Source organism: Canis lupus, chromosome 11 (assembly GCF_048164855.1).
Source record: "Canis lupus baileyi chromosome 11, mCanLup2.hap1, whole genome shotgun sequence".
Lineage (NCBI taxonomy): Eukaryota > Metazoa > Chordata > Mammalia > Carnivora > Canidae > Canis > Canis lupus.
Genome location: NC_132848.1, coordinates 39,727,953 through 39,754,085, shown reverse-complemented (window position 1 = coordinate 39,754,085; position 26,133 = coordinate 39,727,953). Strand labels below are relative to the sequence as shown.

Here is a 26,133-nt window from a genome sequence, read left to right as displayed (position 1 = left end):
TTCTTCTTTTCTTTTTTTTTTTTTTTTGAGTGAAATGCTATCGAGTTGTTGATGTGTAACTAATTTTGTAACATAAAGTAAGAGCTTTACTTTTATTCATATTACATTTCATCTTGTTGATTTGGCTATGTCGATCAGCCCACTGACCTGTTTCTGAATTGAGATTTCCTTGTTCCTTGTAAAGTCTCTCTTCTTGTTTCTCTTCAGGCAGGCTGACTTGGCTGGCGTGGCTTCTGCATCAGTCAGGGTCCCAGCAGAAAACAGATGGCTCACTTGCTGGGTAACTGAGGAGGGTTTAATACAGGAATTGTTCTCAAAGACATAGGCTGGGTTTGAGAAATCCTCAAGGCTCTTTTTTACAATAGCCAAGAAGTGGAAACAACTCAAGTGTCCATTGATAGCTGAATGGATAAACAAAATGTGGTATAGACATATCCTGGAATATTATTCAGCTTTAAAAAGGAAGGAAATTCTGACCCAGCCTGCAACATGGATGAATCTTGAGGACATCATGGTATGTGAAATAAACCTGACTCAAAAGGATAAATATTGTTTGATTCTACTGATAAAAGGTACCTGGAGTAACTGGATTCAGAGATATGGAAAATAGAATAGTAGTGGCCAGGCTCTAGGGGCAGAGCAAGAGTTTTGGTTTTGTGGGATGAAAGGAGCCTGGGGATGGATGGTGGCGTTGGTTATACAACAGTGTGACTGTATGTAATGCCACAGAGCTTTACATTCATAAAAGGTCAAGATGTACATTTTGTGTTATGTGTATTTTACCCAGTGAAAAATTAAACAAAAAAGAAATCAGTGAGGAATAGTGTGGTACCCCAAAGCTATCAATAGAGAACAAGCGGAAGGTTTTCCAGAACCTGGGAAGATAGCTGTATAGAAAGGACCATCTGACAGGCACTGTGGCCTTCAGTAGAGGGGCATATGTAGAGAACAAATGCATTAAGCTCATTCTCCTTTCTTCTGCCTTCTACGAGCACCCCCAAATGGCAGAACCGCTGGAGCTTGAAGACCAGGGAGCCCACTCCTGCCGTCCGTTCAGGTCAGCTGTCTGGGCCACAGATCCCGGTGGAGAAGGCTGGAGAGGAGAATCTGGGCAGGGAGAAATGGAGGGCATCCAGCTCAGATCCCACTGGCACATGCTAGTGAGGAAGGTGGAATTTCACCAGAAGCTCTGGCTTCAGAGAGCCAGAGGACAAAGTTTGAGCCTTTTCAAAGAGAATTAGAAAAGAATGAAAAAACAGATTATCCATGTAGGGATATCCCGAGTTGACTATGAGGTCCTTAAAACTGCCCACATGAGTACATGGCTGGTGACATTGGTAAGCAGCAAGCAGAGGCAGTCAGCATGAGCACAGTTTTTGTTTTCTGGGAGGTTTTTTTGGTATATTCTGCAAGCAATGCCAATGCCTAAGTAAACTTTTAAAGTATGAAGTTGCTCCTGTTTCTTGAAGGAAACAGAGTATATTTTTATTTTGAAAAAAATCCAATTTATCTGTTTTATTCTTTCTTGGATTGTGCTTTAGTGTTGTAACTAAAAAGTCATTGCTGAACTCAAGGTCACTTAGATTTTCTCTGATGTTATTTTCTAGAAGTTGCATAATATTGCATTCTTTATTCAGGTCTCTGATCCACTTTGAGTTGATTCTTGTGAAAGGTGTAAGGTCTGAGTCTAGATTTTTTTTTTTTCATTTTAGCCTGTAGATGGCCAGGTGTTCCAGCACCTTGTCTTGTTAAAAAAATAATCCTCTCTCCATTCTATTGCCTGTGCACCTCTGTCAAAAATCAGTTGACTATTACTCATCAATGGGCCTGTCTCCAGGCTCTCTACTGTGTTCTGTTGGTCTCTTGGCCTTTTTCACTAATATCAAATCTTGATTATTGTAGCTTTTCAGTAAGTCTTGAAGTTGGGTAGTGTGGGTCCTGATTATAAGTTCTTGATAGTTTTTTCATTAGTTCTATGTGTATAACAAAGAACTATTATGAGAGGCTACCTTATCACGAACTTACCACAAGATGGTGGTCACAGGCTCTTCTTCACTTATTTCTCTCCTTTTGTCTCACAATTAAATTCTTAGCAGATATGCTGTTGAAATTTTTTTTTTAATTTTTTATTTATTTATGATAGTCACAGAGAGAGAGAGAGAGAGAGGCAGAGACACAGGCAGAGGGAGAAGCAGGCTCCATGCCCCGGGAGCCCGATGTGGGATTCGATCCTGGGTCTCCAAGATCGCGCCCTGGGCCAAAGGCAGGCGCCAAACCGCTGCGCCACCCAGGGATCCCTGCTGTTGAAATTTTAATTGTAGGGCCCTCCCTTATTTTTACTGAGCTATTATTTCTTCATTTTGAGGTAGACAGGCTAAGTCAATGTCAGAATGGACATGCCAGCATATGGCTGTGGTGGATAATTTTAGACTGCCTCAAATAATTTTCTATATTTGCAAAGGGCCAGCTTGAATGTGGCAATTGAACAAAATCAAGAGTAAATCAGCAAATTTCTGCAGATGAGCTACAATGTATAGTGTTTGATGGTTGTATTTCATAATACATAATACTAACATAATTTAAATGATATCATACATGTTCATAAAATACTGTTGCATACCTAATGTTACCATAGATGGTAATCAGTGATGCATTACAATTTTAAAGGAATGGGATATGAATATAATTTCAGGGTCTTTGACAAACTTGAATTGATAAAAATTTCCAAAGATGGCATCGCTTAACTGATAAAGTCCACATTTCTTAAAATAAGTCCCATGGTATTTAAGACACAGAGGCAGAAGCTAGAAAGGCATGATAAGATTTACATTTTAATATTTCTTAAAGACTCAAGTACATACAGCTAGGAGTTACAGGAAAGCACTTTGATTTGAGCTATGATTTATCAAATGATCTTGAGGCCTCTAGTGTTAATAATCATTTTGCATATTGCTCTTCTCTCTCTGAAGTTGTCTTTTTAATCAGCATTTGTACAGCTGCATCATCATAGCAATTTGTTTATTGCTCTTTCAAGCTGGAAAATTACAGGCCTTCTCTCTTTTTATTTTATTTTTTAGAAGCAGCTTTGTGTTGGCACTGTCAAGATTTACATTTTAAAGAGTCAGGCAGGGAAAAGAGAGAAAATGAAAACCTGCTTCTCTGAGACCTCTCATTTTCTACCCTATGAATTTCACAGTGAAAAGAATGTCAGCTGCTGCTCCTTTTCACTTCCAGAAGATTTCAAGGGCATGATTTTAACAATGCCCTGTATTTCTTATATTCTTCTTCAAAAATAAAAACATGAAAATATCTTATAGTAGGGTTAATTATTTCATTCCGTCAAGTAAACATGCAGAACCAATGCCTGGATACAATGTCGCAGTATTTCCTAACAGAGAAATCATCTATATTTCAGTCCATTAGGGCGACCAGGGATGCTTTAGAGGTTGTGCTGTGAATGAATGATGGTGTTGCTTCAAAGGGGTGGCATTTATACCACCAACGGCATGGATTCCTATTTTTATAACAACAGTTTTCCAGCTGGTGGAGAGAGTGTCTCATTCTAACAAAGTTAGTGTATTATGAAAATTTTCCAGTGGATGGAAATAAAGTGTCTCACAGGAGAGATGCATCTTTCCTAATCTGAACAGTGAAGGGGTTGATTTTGTTCACCAAAGGTGAAGCTTGTTGGAGGCAGGAAATACTTGTAGAAGAAAGCTCTTGGGTTCAAGTTTTGATTGGTTTAAGTTGCACAGTGGCAAAGCCAAGAGGGCAATTGAGTATGCTCAACTCAAAGGAGGGATTTAGTTTAGAGATGAAGATGTAGGAAGAAACACCATCCAGACAATGATGATGATGTGATAGTCGATAAAACATCTAGGTACAGAGTACCGATCCACAAGAGAAGTCCTAGCATTAGAGAAAATTCAAAATCTAATGTGAAGGAGAGGAGGAATTAGTATACAAACAAGGAAGGCATATGAAGAGACATAAGAGGAAGGGATAACCATGTGATTTCAGGAAAGCCAGGCAAGAGAGAGCTTCAGGAAGGAAAGGATATCATGAGCATGAACTTGCTGAGAGTACAGACAGGTTGAATGAGAATGGCAAAGCGTCCCTTGGAGCAGGAGTCACAGTGAAAGTCACAATGACGTGTAACTGAATTGTGAGCAAGTGCAAATGCTTTGAGACACTTAGCTGTGGAAGAAAAGATAGTGATGATGTAGCAGCTGAAGGAGAAAAGGGACCAGTGAAGTGTTTTCTTTTTTAGTTATGAGAAATCTTTAAGTGTTGGGAGACAATTCTTCATGGGATTCTCACATTTTGGCATCTTGAAAACAAAGGCATTGACTGTCTTTTCAAGAATGTTTGTGTGGTGAATATCCTTGCAAGATAGAGACAATATGTTCCTCTGAGAAAAGAATAGGCTTGTTTACTGTCAAGTAAGCATGACAATGTCTCCCTCTGGGACAAAGCTCAGACAGGCTTTGTGCCTGTTATAAAACATCTGGATTCCCTCAGCTCAGGGTTCCTGAGATGCATCCCATTACAAATGCAGATATGACTTGAGTCTCTTCACATTGTCCTATGAGAATCAGGGCTCAGGGGACAGAGGCCAATAGACTGATGCTTATGCCACTTGCTATGCTGTGAATAATGAATCATTGTTTCTGATCCAAGAGTTTTATGCCTTCTTTTAGCAGCCATAAGATTGTGTTGAGCTATTTGTTTGCTTGCAAAGTGGGTCAAACCTTGAACTTTCACAGTTCCTAACGGTGAGCATTGATGGTAAGGAATTTGTAGAAAGGAAGGGGAGGGATCCTTCCCAGGGTTTCTGAAATGTGAAGAATCAATTCCAAATTTTAGAAGACTTCCCACAATTCAGCAAATAGGTTGTAGCGCTTTGCCATATTGTGTTGTCCATATGTCATTTTTCTTTTCTCAGCTAATATGATACTAATCAATTTAACAAGTTTCAAATCCAGGGCAAAAGAGAGCTAAAACCTCATGTACTAGAATCATGTGATTCTTATATTTGCAATATGGTTTTTGTAATCTTAGTTATAGAAAGGGTTTGCCACTTACTGATATTTCTTAAAAGTAATTTTTCCTCAAAGTCTTATATCAGTATGTATATACTTCTTTTCATTTTTCCATCAGTCTGATTACTACAAAGGAGGCCTTCTTTCATATACTGCACACTCTTCTTTAACTCTCCATTGTGTGGAAAATGAACAAGATAAAACACAAAGACACATGGTGTCTGTACATGTCATTTTTTCTCCTTGTAAAACTCCCGAATCAGACTACTCTTGTAAGCCTGATCCTTCAAACTCATTTTTCCCTTACAAAATTTATCATTTCTCTTGAACCAAGGAGTACTATCATTATTTTCAGAAATAAACTTTTTGTTCATTTTCATTCACAAAAATAAATAATTTTGTGTTTTTAATTTTAATTTTTTTAAAAAAAGATTTTATTTATTTATTCATGAAATACACAGGCAGAGGGAGAAGTGGGCTTCCTGTGGGGAGCCTGATGCAGGACTCGATGGCAGTATCTCGAGATTATGCCCAGAGCCGAAGGCAGACGCTCAACCACTGCGTCACCCAGGCATCCCCAATTTTGTTTTTTAAACATTTACCTTAAATTGACAATTAAATGAAATTTCAAGGATATTTTAACCTAGAAGAAATAATTTCCAAAGATAAAATGTACTTTGAAGTAATGGTTTATCTATATACTTATAGATAGAAAGATAACATAATTCCATGATTATAAAAGCCATCATTCCTCCTGCCAGTTCCTTGGCTGAAGCTCCTGTTGTACTGCTTTAAACTCTATTTTACAGTAACATAACTTCTTCTAATTGAGCATGCTATAAGAGGGTTTTGTGTGCCTAGTACAATAAGCCAAGCAGCATTTGCCATTCCCATTATAATCTCAGTGGCACATTAGATTTTAAATTAACCTTGAGAAATTCTACCTTTAAAAGGCATTTCTTAAATGTGAAGATCCATCGTTATGACATCTTTTTCTCTTTTATGAGAAACAATATAGGATTCACAAGTTGAATTCCTATCATTGCTTAACATGGATGTGGTACATGCAAACACAGTGTGATCCTGTTGAAATAAATACACGTGCTGGCTTATATGGGGAGGCTAATGGTTGGAGGGTTCCATGGGCTTTGTTTTTCAATGCGTGAATATATCTTCCATCTCTATCTTTGGAGGCTGGGAACTCCCAGTTATTTCAGAAACCACTTTTGACATTAGAGGATAGAACAGAAGATCTTAACTTTTTGTATTATGACTTTTGTTTGTTTGTTTGTTTTTGGTACCTGACTCTTTTAGCAGTTTGGTGAAGATGACAGATCCCTACTCATAATTTTAAAAATGCATTAAATAAAATATGTATAGTCAACAAGTATAATAAATACAGCTGGTGCTCTGCCAAGATCCACTTAGAATCTTTTACCATTGCCATGTGCCTGTCTCTCAGACTGTATGCTCTGCTTCTTGACACAAGCTTTGAGATTCTCCAGAGGATTATCCTTGGCCAGTGGGGATTCCTTGTCCACAGAAAGAAAGCTGAGAGTGTCTGACAGTGTCTATTCTTTGAGCTCCCTTAGCTAATGACTGAATGGTATCAGTTTGAAATCTAGGTCTATCTGTTTCTAGTTGAGACATGCTCTGACTCTGATGTTCTCTACAGAGCTCCCACCAGGAGCAGCCAAGGCTGAGACCTCACCTGAAGTCAGATCTTTGCTTGTCTTTTCCCCGTTCCCTGTGCAGCTTCCCCATTCCTTCACCAGTCTCTCTTGGGAGCTCATCCTTTATAAACTACTGACACATACATCTCATCTCAGAGGCTTTTGTCTCGAAACCTAACCTAAAATATAAAAGTAGCTGGGAATCCAGTTGTCACACTTAAAAAAATGTGTCACAGTATGTGGTTCTTTATTACTACAACCAAATTCAATGGGAAGTGTCATAATAATTACAGCAATTTTGATGTATAAATGAATGAATAGCAACAATGGTATTGCTAGTACTATGGTGGTTTGTTGCCTATATCCACAATTGGAGGAAATACCAGATTTCAGTTTGATTCATGAAAATATAAATGTAAATCCCCCCCATGCCAACCGAATAACAGCCCTCAAAAGTGTCCACCTCCTAATCTTCACAATCTTACATGGTAAAAGGAAAATGATTGACATGATGTTCAAGATCTTGAGGTGGAGAGGTTATCCTGGAGCCAGTGTAACACAAAGGTCCTCACAAGAGGAAAAAAGAGAGTCAGAGTCAGAGAAAGTGATATGATGACAGAAGCAGAGATGGAGAGACCCAGCCAGTAGCTGAGGAGGCCAGCAGTCTCTAGCCACTGGGAAAAGGCAATGTAATGGCTCCTGCAGAATTTCCAGAAAGAACACAGCTTTGCCAACACCTCGATTTTAGACTTCTGATCATCAGAGCTGTAGGAGTACAAACTGATATAATTCAAAGCCACAAATCAGTGAGAACTTATAATGGCAACAGTGAGAACATTCCTATGCCACCCAAGTTCACAGACCCTTGCATTGTGCTCACTGCCTTGTAGGTCCATAGACTTCAGGTTAGGAGCCTTTTCATAGAGGTTAATTCCTTGGGGAATTAAGATCTCAGTTCCTCACATTACAAAATAATGGTTGGTCTTTTTTTAACTTAAGATTATTTATTTATTTATTTATTTATTTATTTATTTATTTATAGCACACAAGTGTGGGCAGGGGAAGGGGCAAAGGGAGAGAGAGAGAGAGAGAGAGATAATCTCAAGCAGACTCCCTGCTGAGCGTGGACCCCCCCCCCCAACCTGGGGCTTAATCTCACAACCCTGAGATCATAACCTGAACTGAAACCAACAGTGGGACACTGAACCAACTGAGTCACCCAGATGCCCCAATAATCGTTGGTTGTAATGATGTGCATGATCTTGCTATTTGATTTATGAATTGTGCTTTTTCAAGCTAGTCTGGGGACATTTGGCACATAGCACTAAAAGGAATATTGAGAAAAATTCCTTCCACTTACCTCTGCTCCCTCCTCTGCAAACTATGGAACACAAATATTATTGGCCAGAAAGGCAGAAGAGGCTAGAAAGGCTGGTAGCTAAGTCTTCGTGTACGGTAGCTAAACACGTGGCCTACCACATAGGGTGGCCTGAGAGAGTGGGTTGTCTGCCAGGTCTTGGGGGCAGTGTCTGGTCCTAGGGAAGCAGGAATAGTCATTGGGTAGAAAAAGACCTCTTACCCATGAAAAGGATACTCAGTCACTCACTAATATTGATTTCTATTCAAGGACCTTATAACACAATTGAAGGGAAAAGAAAAAGATGCAGAAGCACACAAGGAGGCAAAGCAGAGAGTTTTCCTGAGCCAAACTGTGGTTACTAGAGATACACAGGATTTTAGAAGGGAGAAGAATCATAAAGGATGGTTCTAGAAAGCTTAGTGGAGGAGGTGAGCATTGAGCTTGTTCTTAGTGAATGCTTAGAATTTGAACAGCTGGAGAGAACATCAGAAGGGCACTGTAGATAGAAACAAAATGAACCAAAACGTGGAGGTGGGAAGGGGGCTCTGTGCTCATTTCAGCTAATCATGAGCTAAAATAATTAACTCAGAACTGCTCCCTGCGCTCCGCACTGGGGTTACACTGTTATCTACATTCTCAAGGAGTGCTCTGGTGGTGGAGGAGGGCAGACAGAGGTGAGAACGATTTGCTCCCTGGAGCCCCGAGGATGAAGGGCCAAGACTGGAATGGATGGGCTTTGGGGAGGGAGGGACATGTAGGCTGGGTCAGTGCTGTACAGGGGAAGAGTGGAGGTGGCATCAGGGGGGAGTGACTATGGAGTATAAGCCACAAGCACTGAGCCCAGCATGTGTGTACAGTGAGCTGCATGGCTGGAGAGGTGGGATGAAAAGCTGCGGGGGAAGGTGTGCCTGCAGGCAGGTAGAAAGAGGGCAAGCTAAAGAAGCACATGAAATTCTACGACTTGCCACTATATTTCATTAATCCTTTAGTGCTTCCCTGAAATAGGTCAGATCCCTCGACCACAGTCCGTGGGGTTTATCAATTTTTGTGGTCCAGAATTTTTCTGCATTACTAAAAGTCCATTTCCAATTTATAAGAGCTAAAGACGAAGCAGCTATGTATTCAGCCTCTCCTTATTGAACCAGGGAGTGAAAAAAAGCCTTCAGAAAAAGAGGAGAAAAGGAGGAAATTTCATGAATTCCTCAAACCACAGCCCCTACAAACAAATTCTTCTTCCCCTCAGCCCCACTCCACTCCACTTTCCCAGTATTTGGTGGGTGGTTTGGGAGCGGAGGTTTTGTCTGTTTCTATTTCCTTTTCCCCAAGTACAGTTGACTCAGATGTGAGAGATGGGTTGAGTGGATAATTTATGCTTGGAAAAACATCAAAAAGACCATGAGTAGCTCATTCCTCTGAAAGAACCAGTCAGTTAATTGGAATAGTCCCACTACTTTGATGTGAGGCAGGGGGATCTTAAGTAGTTCAGGACTCTTCAATGTGCAGAATTTTTCAGAATGAAGTCTAGTTGAGTGATCCCAAACAGCAAAAGTGGCTAAACCATTGGGAAGTCCCGGATCAGCACCGTTCCAGATGCAGTGCCCCTGTTCCATCTCTAAATCCCCTCAACCGTGTCTTTAGGGCAAGATGGTGGCCAGAGCTGGCCAGCAGAAGGGGCCTGATGGAGCCTTGGGGGCCAGGGCCTCCATTGGAGCCCCTGTTTGGTAGTAACTGAACTCCTCTAATGGACTCAGGCTACCTCTAGAAAGGCCCTCCCTGTGTGAACTGGGCTCCCACCATGCTGGATGGCTGCAGCTCTAGCTTCTGGGGTGGGGGTGGGGGTTGATACAAGATCCTGAATCCACTGATGCGGTGTCATCTGTTCATGCCTCCAGCCCTAGGAGGGACAAACCTCCGTTTTGCCTTCCTGTCCCCTCTTTATGTTCTCAGCATTTTGCCCATCTGCGTAAATGAGCAATAGGATGAAATTCCTCTGTTTAAAATATCTAGAGTGACTTCTACTTTTCTGAATGACCCCTGGATGATTCCCCTGTGTCATTTCTACCCAGTCCCTACTCGCTAGCAGGTGATACTCCACCAGCCTTCAGTACTGAGTTTAGACAGGTTAAGGAGTTCTGGGTGGAGGAGAAGAGGGGTGGTTTATAGACAAGGCTGAGATGCAGGCAGAGCTTCAGAAAAAGGGACTTTGCCAACCTGTTTGACCCTCCAGTTGGTTTCTCTGGACTGACTGTTCCCCAGGGAAGGTTTCCTTCTGAAGACACAGTATCGCCACTCTCCTGCCACTTGCCCAGGGAGTCTGCAATTTTAGTGAAAGCTCTAAATTAGCACAGAGCTAATGAGAATCTAAAATGTTCTGAGGAAAGGACTCATTCTTATAATCAGCTCTTATTTCACCACTTTTTGGAGAAATGATGGAGTGGTGGAGACCATGGTGCCCACTCAGAATTGAAAAGGGTCTGGTTAATCTCCCATCTTCTGCCTCTATCCCCTGCTTATGATTATGGAATCATCACAGTTAGGAAGGTTCAGAGAAATAGGCAGTGAAGAGGTATGATCTAGACATTATTTGAATCCACCTGAAAAAAATAATTCATTCTAGGTAAGTAAGCCCACAGAAAGGTCAAGAACCTTCTAATATTGTTTTTCCTTCTGGGTCTCCACAGGGCTCCATTTGTGTGACCATAACATCTCAGTGGGTTCAGAAGCACGTCCAATTTTACTCGGTAATATACAGAAATGTGGTTTCTAAAAATACTCTCATTTACGGAAGGGATAAAGATGATGATGTCAGCTGACTTACATTTCAGGCAACAGGAAGTAGTTCTGCTTACCTCAGCTTTTGAGAACACATTACTCTTACTGGTAAATTCTCTTTGAAAACTAGTATTCTACACACACACACACAATTTTTTTCATATTAGAAATTGCACTTCTCACTTATCTGAATCTTCCCTTTTTTTTTTTCTCATTTTTGCTGAATACCTCCACCTCAGTGTCCATAGGAATCCAGATCTTTGAGGAGCACTTGTAGGAGACTTTGTAACTTAATTAGTACAGATCTTTCTCTCTTCTACTCTTCTTCCTGCTGACTGTGCAATAAAGGCTGGGCCTGAATCATCTCTTGTTTTAAAATTATACCTAAGCATGGCTCTCTCCAAGTTAAAGAAAAAAACAGGAGGAAAGAAGAAAAAAAGAGTAATTTTCTGTGATGTTTGAAGTAAGGAAACCTGTATCACGTTAATAATTTTTATTTCTTTCTTGACCAAGGAATCCAACTGTTCTTCTATGTCACTTAGTGACTTAATTGTCTTAAAGACTCCAGGGATTCTCATGTAGCCCTGCCTCATATTAAGTTCACAGAACCTACATTTCTTGCTGTGCTTTTATTAGAAGAACTGGCTGTCTTTTTGAATAGATGTTAGATTGTTCTGTCTTTTATGTTGTTGTTCTATGCAAGTGTTAAAAATGCCAGTTTAAAAGATAGGACTGGCAAATTGTTTAGTTAAATTGTGCGTGGCAGATGCCTATGAATTCTTCACACCCATTACAGTTTCCCTGTAAAGTGCTATCGTCCTGAGGAGATTACACTTTAGATATTTGCAGTGTTTATCCAAAATGATGCAGAAACATTATGTGGTCTGATTGGAAGCCATCCCTCGCTCCCAGCCCTCCACAACAGCTCACGGAGTATGATTAAATGCTTCCTTCCATGGACACTTTGGTTTTATCATCCTTTCATTCTGTGGAACCATCAGGAATATAATGTGCATCTAAACAATGAGAGATGTCACATTTACTCAGGTCTAAATGCTTGATTAGTGTCTAGTGTTATAGAATGATTGACCTATGGTCATCCCATTTTGTGTACAAGGTATTAAATATTTTTGATAAGAAATACAGTATTTAAGAGGCAAAACACTGAAACTTGAGGCTCTATTTGAGGAATTTTTCATAATCTGCAATGACACATTGGTCTTTTGCTATGACCAGAGGAACATAGAGATTTTAATAATATTGCCTCTTTTTTATAACCTTTTCAGTTGAGGAATTGCTTGATGATGTAAATAAATCAGTTAATTAATCTTCACCCCAGAGAAAAGACGACCATCATCACATACCATCAGAGTCTAGGATATTGGATCTGGAAGGCCTTTCAAAATTCTATAGTCATTGGATAAGGGATCCATCTTTTTAACCACATACAAGAGAAATGACAGATTCCTGCATGTCACCTTCTCTTGGGCCACTCAAAACTTCCAGCTTTCAATTCACTCTGCAACTCAAAAGCTTTTAGCACAATTCAACTGGTTGAGGGGGATATGATTGTGGGATGTTCCTAAATTGCTTCTAATTTTTTAATTTCCTTTTTTAGTTTGTTAAAAATTGAGGTAGGGCACCTGGTTGCCTCAGCAGTTGAGTGTCTGCCTTTGGCTCAGGTCGTGGTCCTGGGGTCCTGGGATAGAGTCCCACATTGGGCTCCCACAGGGAGCCTACTTCTGCCTATGTCTCTGCCTCTCCCATGAATAAATAAATAAAATCTTTTAAAAAAATTGAGATGAAATTCACCTAAAATGAACCACTAAAATGTACAGTTCTGTGGCATTTTGTACATTCACAATATCATGAAACCACCAGCTATGTTAGTTTCCCAAACATTTTCATCACTCCAAAGGAAAAGCCCATTAAGCAGTTAGAATACATTTTGTTTGTCTGTTAATCTGTTAATCTGTTGTTAATCTGTTAATCTATTTGGGGTTGTTTTCACCTTTTAGGTATTGTGAAGAGTGCTACTATGAACATTTGTGTACAAATATTCACATTTTTTTTTTCATTTTGGGGGGTATATACCTAGGAATGGAGTTGCTGGGTAATACTATGACTAACTTTTTGGAGAATTGCCAGGCTGTTTCACTGTACCTGCATCATTTTATATTCCCACCAGTGATGCATGAGGGCTCCAATTCAATTTCTCCATGTCCTTACCCATATTTGTTATTTTTTACCCATATTTTTCCTTCCTTTTTCCTTCCTTCCTTCCTTCCTTCCTTCCTTCCTTCCTTCTTCCTTCATTCCTTCCTCCCTCCCTCCTCCTCCTCCTCCTCCTTCTTCTTCTTCTTCTTCTTCCTATCCTAGTGTAAAGTCGTATTTCATTGTGATTTTGATTTGCATTTCCCTAATGGCTAATGATATTGAACATCTTTTCATGTACTTGTTGGGAATTTGCGTATCTTTGAAGAGATATCTATTCAGATTCTTTCCCAGTTTTCTAATAGGGCTGTTTGTCTTTTTGTTGCTGAGTTGTACATATTCTTTATATATTTTGAATATTGGACCCTTATCAGATATTTGCAAATATTTTCTCTCATTCTGAAGATTGGCTTTTTTACTTCCTTGATAGTGTTCTTTGATGTACAAAAGTTTTTAATTTTGTGCAGTCAGATCTATCTACTTTTTCCTTTTGTTCATGCTTTTGGTGTCATATTTAAGAATTCACTGGTAAATCTAAGGCCATGATTACTAATATTTTCCCCCTTAGGGAAAATGGAAGGATTAAACTTTTCTTCCTCTTAAAATTAGGTATTGCCAGGTAACTTGCTTTGTCTAATCAAATATGAAGTGTGTCCCTTTTGGATGGAAGTTTTAATAACAAGTAGAGAATCTACCATATTTCCCATTTCTTGCTTTGGTAGTTATGGGAACACATGTGTCAAGAAAACCTCCATTGAGGAGTATTACTCAGCCATAAAAAAGAATGAAATCTTGCCATTTACAATAGCATGGACAGAGTTAGAAAGTTCTTTTCTAAGCAAAATAAGTCAGTCAGAGGAAGACAAATACCATATGATTTCATTCATATGTAGAATTTAAGAAAACAAATGAGCAAATGGGAAAAAAACAGACAGGCAAAATAAGAAACAGACTCTTAACCCTAGAGAACATAATGATGGTTCCCAGGGGGTGTATGGGGGGTAGGTGGGTGAAAGAAGTGATGGGGATTAATGAGGGCACTTGTGATGCACACAGGGTATTGTATGGAAGTGCTGAATGGCTATATTGTACAACCCAAAACTAATATAACACCTATGTTAATTATACTGGAATTTAAATAAAAACTTAACACCTGGGTGTTAAGACACCTGGGTGGCTCCATGGTTGAGCATCTGCCTTTGGCTCAGGTGTGATCCTGGGGTCCTGGGATCAAGTCCTGCATCAGGTCCCCCACAGGGAGCCTGCTTCTCTCTCTGCCTATGTTTCTGCTTCTCTCTCCATGTCTCTCATGAATAAATGGATAAAATCTTTTAAAAAAAACTTACAAAGAAGAAAATAAAAGAAAGCTTGCATTGAAAGGAAATGGTTTAAGGCATGAGGAACAAGGACAAGAACATAGTTCTCTTCATTTCTCTGAAGGGATTGGGATGCCCCAAGGCCTAGATACCCTTATGGAGGACTTGGAATTTTGCCTTTGGAACTCATTTTTTCAAGGTGTGAATTATTGAATTAGTTGGGTTTTTAATTTCATGTTTCTATAAATACAGGACCACATGGATGACAAATCTTCATCTGCCAACCAGTGTTCAATAACACTTGTCAATATGTCAAGCACATGTAATAAGCTTCGTAAGATTACTGCCAACATAAGTTGTAGGGGAAAATCAACTCTCAATGTTCCAATAGAAGCAGAAAATATTGTCTCATAAAGTATATATGTTTTAAAATTTAGAAGAGTTTTAGGAATTAACTTAAGTAGGGCATTTGGAAACTTTATGAAAGCTAGTGTTGAAAACATAAAATACAGGGGCGTCTGGGTGGCTCAGTGGTTGAGAGTCTGCCTTTGGCTCAGGGCATAATCCCGGGGTCCTGGGATCGAGTCCCACATCAGGCTCCCTGCAGGGAGCCTGCTTCTCCCTCTGCCTGTGTCTCTGCCTCTCTTTTTGTGTCTCTCATGAATAAATAAATAAAATCTTTAAAAAAAGAAAACATAAAATATAATTTGCTCCAAAATTTTAGGGTAGACTGATGGACAGCTGAAATTTCTGGAATGTTGTAAAATAAGAAATGGATAAAATAAACTATACGTATATGTGTGTTTGTGTACAAATATGTGTGTGTTTTGGTTTTCCTTGTACTTTGTTTTGAACTTCAGAATCAGGTTTATTATGTCTGCTCAGTTTAAATTATGACATTTGGGGACACCTGGGTGGCTCAGTGGTTGAGCATCTGCCTTTGCCTTAGGTCATGATCCTGGGGTTCCAGGATCGAGTGCCATATCAGGCTCTCCTTGGGGAGCCTGCTTCTCTCTCTACCTACCTCTCTGCCTCTCTCTGTGTCTCTCATGAATAAATAAATAAAATCTTAAAAAAATAAATTATGACATTTGGTTTAATTGTAATGTCTTTGTAAATGATTTCTCAGATTCCTTTTCCATATATGAAAATTTCCAAAAGGTATATTTTGAGTTGCTGGGCTCTAATTATGGTTACAGGTCACTGGAGGGCCACTGTGAGTCTAACAGACTGCTATATTTTTTGTTGATGTAACTATTTATAGTTTTTAACATGCTTTGAAATAAATCTTGCCATGTAATCACAAGCGTGTGTTGCTATATATTCACATAATATTTTAAATGATTTTAATAGCTTACACAACTTAAGTCAATAAGCCTGATTTTAATAATGAAGATATATTTGAGCAATATATAACACCCAGAATACTATGTTATGTGCTCTGAGGAATGTAAATTATTAGAATTTATAGACCTCATGGAGCCATTTGATATTTCTAGATTTTATGTATGTATAGGAGTGAAAATTAAGAGAAATTCAGCAAGAATTTATTGATCATAAAACACAGCTGCACTGAAATTGACTGTTCAAAACTTTTAAAAATTAGTTTTCAGTATTTCTGTCTCCCCTTCACTTCTCCCTTCTGTCAATGATGTGGTCTGCACCATTGTTCACCCCTGATTCCTACATTCATATGTTGAAGTCTTCTTCCCCAGTATTTCAGAATGTGACTGTATTTGGTGTAGGACCATTAAAGAGGTAACAAGGTAAGATGAGGTCATTGGGGTGAGCTCTAACCCAGTATGACTGGGGTTCTTATAAAAGATGAGGACACACACATGCTTAGAAGAAGGAAGAGATTGTATGAGGACACAGCAAGAAGGTGGCCATCTACAAGCCAAGGAAATGATCCTCAAGAGGAGCCAAACTTGCTGACACCCTGATCAAGGACTTCAGCCTCTAGGACTGTGAGGAAATGAATTCCTGATGTTTAAGCCAACCATTTTTTAGTGCTTTGTTATAGCAGTCCTAGCACATTAGTACAGTCCTCTTACCTCTAGGAAAAATGTTAACTATTCACATAATATATAGAGCTACCCATGAATTAAATTTTGCCCAATATTCTGGTTTTATTTTCCTTTATTGCCTTTCTCCTAACCTGTGCTCCAGCGGCTTCAAACATTCTCCAGTTCCCTGATGCAAGATGTGAAATGTCCCCAAGTCTTTACATATGCTTGTCCCCTCTGCTTGAAAAAATACTTTATTTTTCCAGATGCAGTTCAGGTTGCTTTTCACCTTTCTTTAGGGGATCCCTGTGACCCCAGTGTGGTGTTGATAACTTTTCTTCTGAGGTATACTTAAATCTTGCAAGTACACATAATAGTTCAACCATTCTCAAGTGTGGATGCTATTCGACACTTCTGTTCTTGGAATCTATGCAATGATTAATAAAAGTATACACAGCACTTGGATTGTGAAAAAACTTCCATGTTTTTTGTCAATCTTCTAACATTCTTTTTTTTTTTTCTTTGAGAGAGAGAGAGTGAGGATCTTAAGCAGGGGCCTGGGTGTGGAGTCTGATGTGGGGCTCGACCTCACAACTCTGAGATAATGACCTGAGTTGAAATCAAGACACTTAATTGACGCTAACCCAGGCACCCCTCAATTTTCTAACATTCTTAAGTCAGGACTCATTTGGTTGTATTTGAGAAAAAATATATCAAATATTCATTTAATCATAAGGCCAAATGATATTACCAAGCTACTTCAATAGTTGTGGTTAAAAAAATTGTTGCTGGAAAAGGATGTCATTTTTAAAGAGTGCTCTGTATAAAGACAAATTTCATGGTGTATTAGCAGAGATTCCTGGGTGCAGATGAGAGAAACTGAGTTAGGTATGGTAAGGAGAAGAGGAAAGAAGAGGAAAGAAGTTGAGTGGCTTAAAACAATAGCAAGAAGGTTAAAAAATCAGTCTTGAGAGAAGCAGAGGCTGGGCAACCAGACAGAACCACGCCTACTTCCAAGGGCAGTCTGGCTAGGATGCTGTTGGGGTTCATGTCTTAATGATCTCGGAGACCCTGTGCCACAAATGCAGGTTGAGTCTTGGGTGAGAATATATTATTGGTCAAGTGTAGGCCATGTGCCTATGCTCCATGTTTCAGGCAGCCAGTGATAAAGAAGTTTCTGTCTTGAGGGATACAGAGGGGAGGGCTCTGTCTTCTGTAAAGACTCATAATGAAGTGTTCTTTCAAGAATGAGAGTCTTTGAATTAGAGTAGCACTCCCCTGGCAAGAAAAAAAAAATTTACTACAGCCCATGCCTTTGACTACTCAATAGCTATATATACCTTTCTTCTGTCCTTGCACTATGGAAGTAAGTTGTCCTGCCTAAAATAATACCTTATATAACTAGAATTCAGCACTTCCCAGTGGGATGCAATCTAAGTTATCATCATTTACTTCAACCAACTCCAAGTTTCTTGGGTGATACACAGTCTTCTATGTTCATTGCAATGCTCTCTGAATATTTTACAACTTATGATCTTAGTTTCAACATTAATATCACCACAACACCTTATTTACAATGTGGAGAAAAAGAATAGGAAAGGAAAAGTAGATCACTTAAAAAAATATGAACATAACCGTGACCCAGCAGGGAAGGAAATATAAGTAGAGACTATATTCTTCACAATCCATTCTGTGTTCCGCCTGTTTTCAGCCAGTACCTCAGCTATTGCTCACTGATTGGGATAAATCAACTTTTCTTCACCGAGGATCCTCAATGCTTGGTGAACTGGCCTACACACAGGTAGAGCACAGGGCATGGTTGTGTGAGGACCTGGGGGATCATCTGGATTCCATTCAGTCCCCTTCTTCCTCCCATTGTGTAACAGCATTCCCATATTTCCCCCAGCCAGCACTAAAACTTTTCCTCCCCTGCTGTCTTTTCTGTTTCTGCCAAATGGCATGAGATACACAAATGGCCAAGAACTTGGAGACATTGCTGTCTTCTGCCAGCAGCATTCCTCTCTTAGTAAGCCTCCAAGCAAGAGGAGCACTACACCGCAGCGACCAGAAATACAAATATTTCACTGGGACTTCAGGGGAGAAAAAGCCTTACCTCTACCATCTTAGGGTCTCCAACTGAGCTTGAAAATTAAATTGACATAAAGTAGGTTAACAGGAGAAAAGCACACAGATTTTTACATGTACATGGGAGCCTCCATAGGAAAGTGAAGCCTCAAAGAGGTGCTGAGCTAAAGTGTCTCTATACTGTATTGAACAAAGAGAAGTAACTGTGGAAAAGTAACAAATGTACCAGGAGCCTAAAGGAAGATAAAGTCAGAATAGATTTCTCTGGGCCTCAACGCCCCATCTGGTGATGAAAGTGTTCCTTTCCTCCTGGCACAGGAAGAACACCTTTCACAAGGGGGTGCATCTCCTGCTTTCAGGAAGAAAACAGATCAGAGCATTCTTCTCGCACTTGCTATTTTTCAAGTGCCTTGGGCTTAAAATAATCCTTATGCCAAAGTGGCACTTTTGAATGGCCTAATGGGCTACCCTTTAGATGCTAAGTCTAATCATGAGATGTGCCACCTTATTCTTATCTGAAATCTATGCATTTTGGCTAACAGTGAGAAAGCGCCACATACTGAGAGCTGGTTTAGTGCATATGTTGTACCCACAGGATAGTATCCCAAACTCGAAAAATGTTTTCTCCCACCTGGGGTCAGAACTAGTCTTTAATATGCGGTTTACCAATCTACAGAATGTCTGTATCTGGATGATAACACACCTGATAAAACCAGAGTCATACACACATCAGTGCATTGTCTATTGTCTTTTATTTGTAAAATTGATTTGTCAGAAACAATATAAGATAAATCATCATGACAATGGGTAAGAGATTTATAAAGGCCAGGGATGGTGAAGAGAAAAGAATTATGAATGCAAACTGAAGCACAAAATAAGTAATAATTCTAGTGCAGGAAAATGGCTTTGTTCCCTGATGGAAGGTGTTCCGAGTAGTCAGTTTGCCACTGGGAAGCTGGCTGTTTCCCAAGGTGTGATAACTATTAGAATCTCAGTTTGGTAAACAATGCCAGCTACTTGGGTACTTCGCATGGTGAAACTGTCATTGAATCTGTGCATAACCTCTCTTCCTGCCACTTCAGTCCCTCGCCAGGGTCACATTGAGCAAATGATGGGGTGGTTGGAGAAGAATACTGATCAGTAGCCATTGAGTAAGACTTCTCATCCAGCTGGTGAGCAACTGCACAGAGTGCAAGTATTCTGACACTCTTGAACTCTTGTGTAAAGACAATTCACAGTCTCTTTTCTAAACATTTTGTCCCTAGTTCTACTGTGCTTCTTCTAATCCCCTGGCTATTTGGCCAGTACAGTAATCAGTGATGAACCAGTCCATCCCTATGTGAGGCCACTTCTCATTCAGGAAGTATGCAGCCTAAAGTTCTCTTCACTGAGGGGATGTTCCTCCTCTACTGCTGTTGAGAGCCACCAGGGAATGGTGCTGCAGTGCTCATTGGGGCTGTGATTCTATGCAGAGCCATCTATTTCCTCCGAAATCAGTTGTTCATCTGGAATTCCCCCTGAAGATGAAGGTGAAGATTAAAGAACAGGTAATAAGGTGGTAGGACCAGGCCCTACTGGCCTGGAAGTGGGTCCTCCAGGTTTGTTAGGTATAAAGCTTACTTAAGGTGCATTAGATATTCTTAGTCGTAGGAAGCTCAGGCCACATACCTGCTGATGTATCAGTCAGGAATGCCTCAGTATGAGAAAGTACAGAGTCCAACCAAAGGTGACTTAAGCCCATAGGACTTTGTTTCTCTGTGGAGAAAGAAGTTCAGTGGGAGACAGGCCCTGGCTTAGTTTGGTGACTCTGTAATTAAGACCAGTGGGTGTTTCCGCGGGTTTTTTTTTTTTTTTTTGGTTTTGGTTTTGTTTATTTTGGCTTTTTCCTTTTGGTTTTAGAATGGTTCCTTCATCCAGAATGAAGTGTAGGATGTCTTCACTCAGGCCCACATTCTAGGCAGGAAGAAGTAGAGAAGGAGGAGCACCAGTTCAGCATCCCCTTGTATCAGGAGAGGAAAATCTTCACCAGATGCCTCCAGAGATTTTTGCTTTGGTCTCATTGGCTAGAACTATGACAGAGGCCACCCATATCCCCATCTCCAGTGACAAAAGTGGCTCCGAATTTTACAATGTAGCTTTTCAGTCTTGGTAATGGCACAGGTATGGGAGTAAGAGCGTGAGCGTGGGAATTGGCAGCCAAGTGTTTAGTGCGCTTGGTGATGACAATCAGGCATTCTGTTTCCACAGGGCCTCATGACAAACCGAGAGCTGTTCCTTGGAAGGAAAGTAATTACTAGTGCTGGGGACTCAGAGCTTCTCACTCTCCACTGGGACTTGCCTCAGGCTTCAGACAGCTGCCCAATCTGCTGCAGATACTTTGCCCTCATATTGGCTCTGCCAGTTTGCAGATGTTGATTGACCTAGTTGCTTGCATTGAACACTTGTCTTTTCCTCTGGGAACCTCTCAAAAATGGAAGTAATTTGGGAGAAGAGTAAATGAGTCAGTGCAGGACACTCAAAAATTATGGAATATGTTGCTTTCAAAGTTCAGATGTGCCTGCTTTGTGGCAGTAGGGAGGCTAGGTTAGGCTAGGTTTGGCAGCTCTTGCCCTTCACATGGGAGACGTATCCTGGCACACTCCAGAACACGAGACTCTAGTGCTTGACTGGGGCAGCACTGTGTATGTTTGTGGCATTTGTCTCCTACCCTGTGGCACAGCTGTTTCCTCAGGTCACTGAGAGCATCTGCTGCTTCACATTGGCAGGTGCAAAATGTGGTTTCATTACCATAACAGGTTCAATGGGTCCAGGAGCCAATATGCCAATATGGGAATCATTCCAGGTACGAGGATAACTAATCCAAGGATACATATTCTCCCAGGGAACTCCCAGGGAACTAGGAGAATAATCATATGAGGGGCTAGGGAGCCCATTTCGATGGCTGCCAAGGGAACTCAGATATACCCTCCACTGATTCATCGCCCTCATAATGCCCCGCTCTGACCCACGGATGACAGTGGTGCTCCAGGTTCCTGGGAGCAATTTTTTTTTCACTTTATTGAGACATATTTTACACATCATATAATCATCCATTTCAAGTGTACTATTCAATGATTTTTAGTAAATTTACCAAGTTGTGCAACTGCCACCATAAATTAGTTTTAGAACATTTCCCATCATCCCTGTAAGGTCTCTCTGGCACACAGGTACATCGCTTACTAGAGCGATGAAAATAACAGATCGTCTTTGAAAATATTTTAAAATAATCGCATAATATTCCATCTTATTGATGAACAACCATTCCTTACTTACCCACACTTAACTTTAAGATTGTTAACATTTTGTGATAATATACACAATGATATAATGAACATCACGACCTGCATATATATGTGTGCATTTCTTAATATACACCTAGGATGAGTTTCTAAAAGTGGAATTGGTGGGTATTACTGTTTTTAAGAAAGAGCATCCCCAAATTATAAAAACTATAGAAGTCTGAATGAAGGATAAACACAGTGGAATGGCTTTTTCTAACTCTGTGGTTGGCAAAAATGTCAGAACAATTATTTTTGGAGACAGCCGACACCTACTGTGATAAAGAGGGGGCAGTCTATCCATAGGCCCTAAAGTATACCACAGGCAGTTCTAGAAGCTTCCTTCTGTGCTGGTTCCTCTGCTGCCAGGAAATCAATTCCTCAGAAACTGCCTGTTAAAATTTAACACCTGACTGTTCCTAAAATGTTAAAGCAAAAAGCCACATAAATGATCTAAGGTCTGGGTCAGAATGGGCAGCTACGATGTGTTTTCCTTACTTTTTGTGTGTATCTAGTATTCTATTTTTATTTTATTTTATTTTTTTAAATAATAAATTTATTTTTTATTTTGTGTTCAATTTGCTAACATACAGAGTAACACCCAGTGCTCATCCGGTCAAGTATTCTATTTTTAGAAGGCAAGGCTGTAGGGACTCTAACCAGAGTTACTCTGAGCGCAATCTGGACACACCTGGGCCGGCAGAGGCATTCTGAAGGTGATGGTGACATTCATCACTCATTGGAGCCCTCCCATTAGTAAAGCTGAGAAAACACATTTAAGTTTCTCACTGTAAGTCAAGGAAACACCAAGCCTGAAATTCAGACCCTGCAATTCTCCAATTGCTTCCTAACTACTAATTTGTAATCCTTACTTCACAACACTTTCCCATCACCACCCTCAGGTAGATAGCTTTGATAAACTTTCAAGGTAAAAAGAACCTAACCCACAGCAAAGAAATTCTAAATGACATTTATTATTTCGAGGTACTTTTCCTATGTTTTGCTATATTCCAGAAAATTCAGAGCAAGACAATAAATGGTTTTGCACTCCTGGCAATAAATCACAGTGTTGAATGATTCCATTCAATTTTCACTGCTTGAGTATAAGTGCCTTGGTTTACCTTTTCCTGAAATAAGAAGGGAAAGAACAATCCTTGCTTTTCCAGGTTTTCGAAGGAGTCCATGGGGTTTGTGGGTCAAAATAGGTCTTACTCAGTCTACTTCTGATTTCCTAGCACCACACCTGGTACTACCATGTTCTGTAAGCTGACCTCCTTGGGCTTCACTGAGGTTCTGGGTTCTAAGGTTCCACTGGCCTTCTTTTGCTTGTTAATAAAGGATGAAGACAAACAAGTAAATTAGAGGCTAGAATAAACCCTATGATATCAAGAGACATTAGTCAACTTATACAGTTCTTATTGTATATGCTGAGAGATTAAAAAATAAATAACATGCTAAACTAATTTTTTAATTTTAAATTATTATTGAAAAGAAAAATGTGTATATACCTGGATCAGTATGCATGCATATGTTTCCTAGCCTTGACTGCTAAAAGGGCCTAGAACAATGATACCCCAAAAGTAATAGGCACACCTAATGCCCAGATCTTGGTTTCTAAATGTCATTCTCTAATCAAATAAGCCAGGATCCTTTGGAGAAATGGTTGATTCTAAGGCTAGAACAGGGACAATATAAGGGACTGGAGTTCAGTGCCAGAAAGTAAGGAATTGTTAAAAAGAAAGAAAGAGAAAGAAGAAGAAAGAAAGAAAGAAAGAAAGAAAGAAAGAAAGAAAGAAAGAAAGAAAGAAAGAAAGAAAGAAATAGGGAAGAAGAAGAAAATACGTTAGGAGGACAGAGGAGCTGATCTCCTAGTGGGCAAAACTGGAAAAATTTGACAACAAAATAAAAATGATATCTTTGGATTATTATCCAATGAATAAAATGAATATCCATGAGTCCACATTACAGAAGTTACTGAATTGAGAAGAAGAGACAACTTTTCATTACAGAACAATTCCAGTTAATACATGTCATAGGAATGAGGGAAATCAGTAATTATCATTAGAACATCACAGTAATAACTGCTGAAGGGAAGAACCACTGATGATGGATGCTAGAAGCAGTGGTTTTAGAAAGGTTTACACTACTTAGAATTCCTATGGTTACAAAATCCTACATCTTGCAAGTTTACAAGAAGGACAGGGTAACACAAGAGCAAGAAGGATAACCGAGCATCCAGATGACATGGATCCGGGGACTCCAATGCTATTGTGAATACCTTGTCTCTGCTTTTCTCTTGTTCATTCTACAGATTGGCTACCAATCTGTGTAGAAATATGAACTCATGCATATTTATGTAATATATATGCTTTCATGATATGTATCTTTTATAATAGAAAATAAATGATTTATTGATATTTCATTGTGCAAAAACAATGGCACCTATGTTTCCAGACTTTATGACCACCTTAAATGGTCATAGGTGGTCATAGACTGGGTAAATATGGCTTACTTGGATCACATGATTGAGACAGAGGGTGAGTTAAGAGCCAGTAGGGGAAAAATCTACTGTTTCATACTCTTATATATTACAGACCAGTTGCTCCAGATAGACTGACTTTTGTCTCAGGTCCCTTTTCATGATTCCTAGGGGAAAATGCCAGTTGGCCAGCTTGGCTCAGATGTTTGCTGCCACCTAGACTGGTCAACTTTGGCCATGAGGTCACTGCAGCTCCTATAACCCTGTAACTGCCCCCGTGTATGTGAAGAGCTGGCTTGACAATCTAGTAGCTGTCTTCCAGTACTGAGGACAATCTCTCACCTGGGATCAGCCATGGGGCAGGTACTGTTCTAAGAACTGTACATGTCTATGTCACTCACGGTCAGGACGATGACTCTATGCAATCTCATTTTGGATTTCATGCTTAACTGCTAGCTCTATTGTCCATATTTTAAAGAACTGTCTTTTTTCTGATTATAACATTATAGATGTTTAGTCTGAATAAACTGAAAAATATAGACAACATGAAGAATAAAATAAAATACCTGTAGCATCGCCATGCAGAGAAAAGTACTGTTAGCATATTATTTTCTTACAGTTTTCTATGTGTGTGTATTTATTCACAGTTGAATCCATATTATATATTTACCTTGTCCCTTGTTTGTTTTGTTTTTTTTTAGATTTGCACTATAAGAACTTTCCTATGTCATTAAATAATCTTTAGAAATTTCTTTTTCCAAATCCTACTGTATAATGTTCAATTTTACAAGTTATTGAGTAGATATTTTGTTTCCTACATTTTTCTGTAAACAATTCCATCATAAATATGTTTGCATAAGTATTTGCATATGTCTCCAGTTCCTTCATAAGTAAATAAATTTATGTTGTGAATTTCTATCAAATTTTAATTTTAGGAAATTTATTCCATGGATTTCTGTATCAAAGGAAGATCTGTGACTTTAAGGGCTTTGAAATTTGTTGCCTGCCCTTTTTGAACTTGGCCAGAGCAAATTCTTGCAAGATACATCCATGAGGGCAAGAGAAACAAAAGCAAAAATGAAAAAAAAAATGAAAAAAAAAATGAATTATTGTGACTTCATCAAGATCAAAAGCTTCGGCACAGCAAAAGAAACAGTCAACAAAACTAAAAGACAACCTACAGAATGGGAGAAGATATTTGCAAATGACCTATCAGATAAAGGGCTAGTTTCCAAGATCTATAAAGAACTTATTAAACTCAACAGCAAAGAAACAAACAATCCAATCATGAAATGGGCAAAAGACATGAACAGAGATTTCACAGAGGAAGACACAGACATGGCCAACAAGCACATGAGAAAATGCTCTGCATCACTTGCCATCAGGGAAATACAAATCAAAACCACAGTGAGACACCACCTCACACCAGTGAGAATGGGGAAAATTAACAAGGCAGGAAACCACAAATGTTGGAGAGGATGTGGAGAAAGGGGAACCCTCTTGCACTGTTGGTGGGAATGTGACCTGCTGCAGCCACTCTGGAAAACTGTGTGGAGGTTCCTCAAGGAGTTAAAAATAGACCTGCCCTACGACCCAGCAATTGCACTGCTGGGGATTTACCTCAAAAATAGAGACGCAGTGAAATGCCGGGACACCTGCACCCTGATGTTTCTAGCAGCAATGTCCACAGTAGCCAAACTGTGGAAGGAGCCTCGGTGTCCATCGAAAGATGAATGGATAAAGGAGATGTGGTCTATGTATACAATGGAATGTTGCTCAACTATTAGAAACGACAAATACCCACCATTTGCTTTGATGTGGATGGAACTGGAGGGTATTATGCTGAGTGAAGTAAGTCAATCGGAGAAG

The 26,133-nt window shown here is 39.7% G+C and overlaps 1 long non-coding RNA gene across 1 annotated transcript; it reads left to right on the top strand.

Moving 5' to 3' along the window:
- The first annotated feature begins 8,538 nt into the window (after positions 1-8,538).
- LOC140642263 (uncharacterized) lies at positions 8,539-11,807 on the top strand. Its single transcript, XR_012038748.1, has 2 exons — positions 8,539-8,749; positions 10,757-11,807. It is a non-coding gene; the product is annotated as an uncharacterized lncRNA (long non-coding RNA).
- The last annotated feature ends 14,326 nt before the right edge of the window (positions 11,808-26,133 follow it).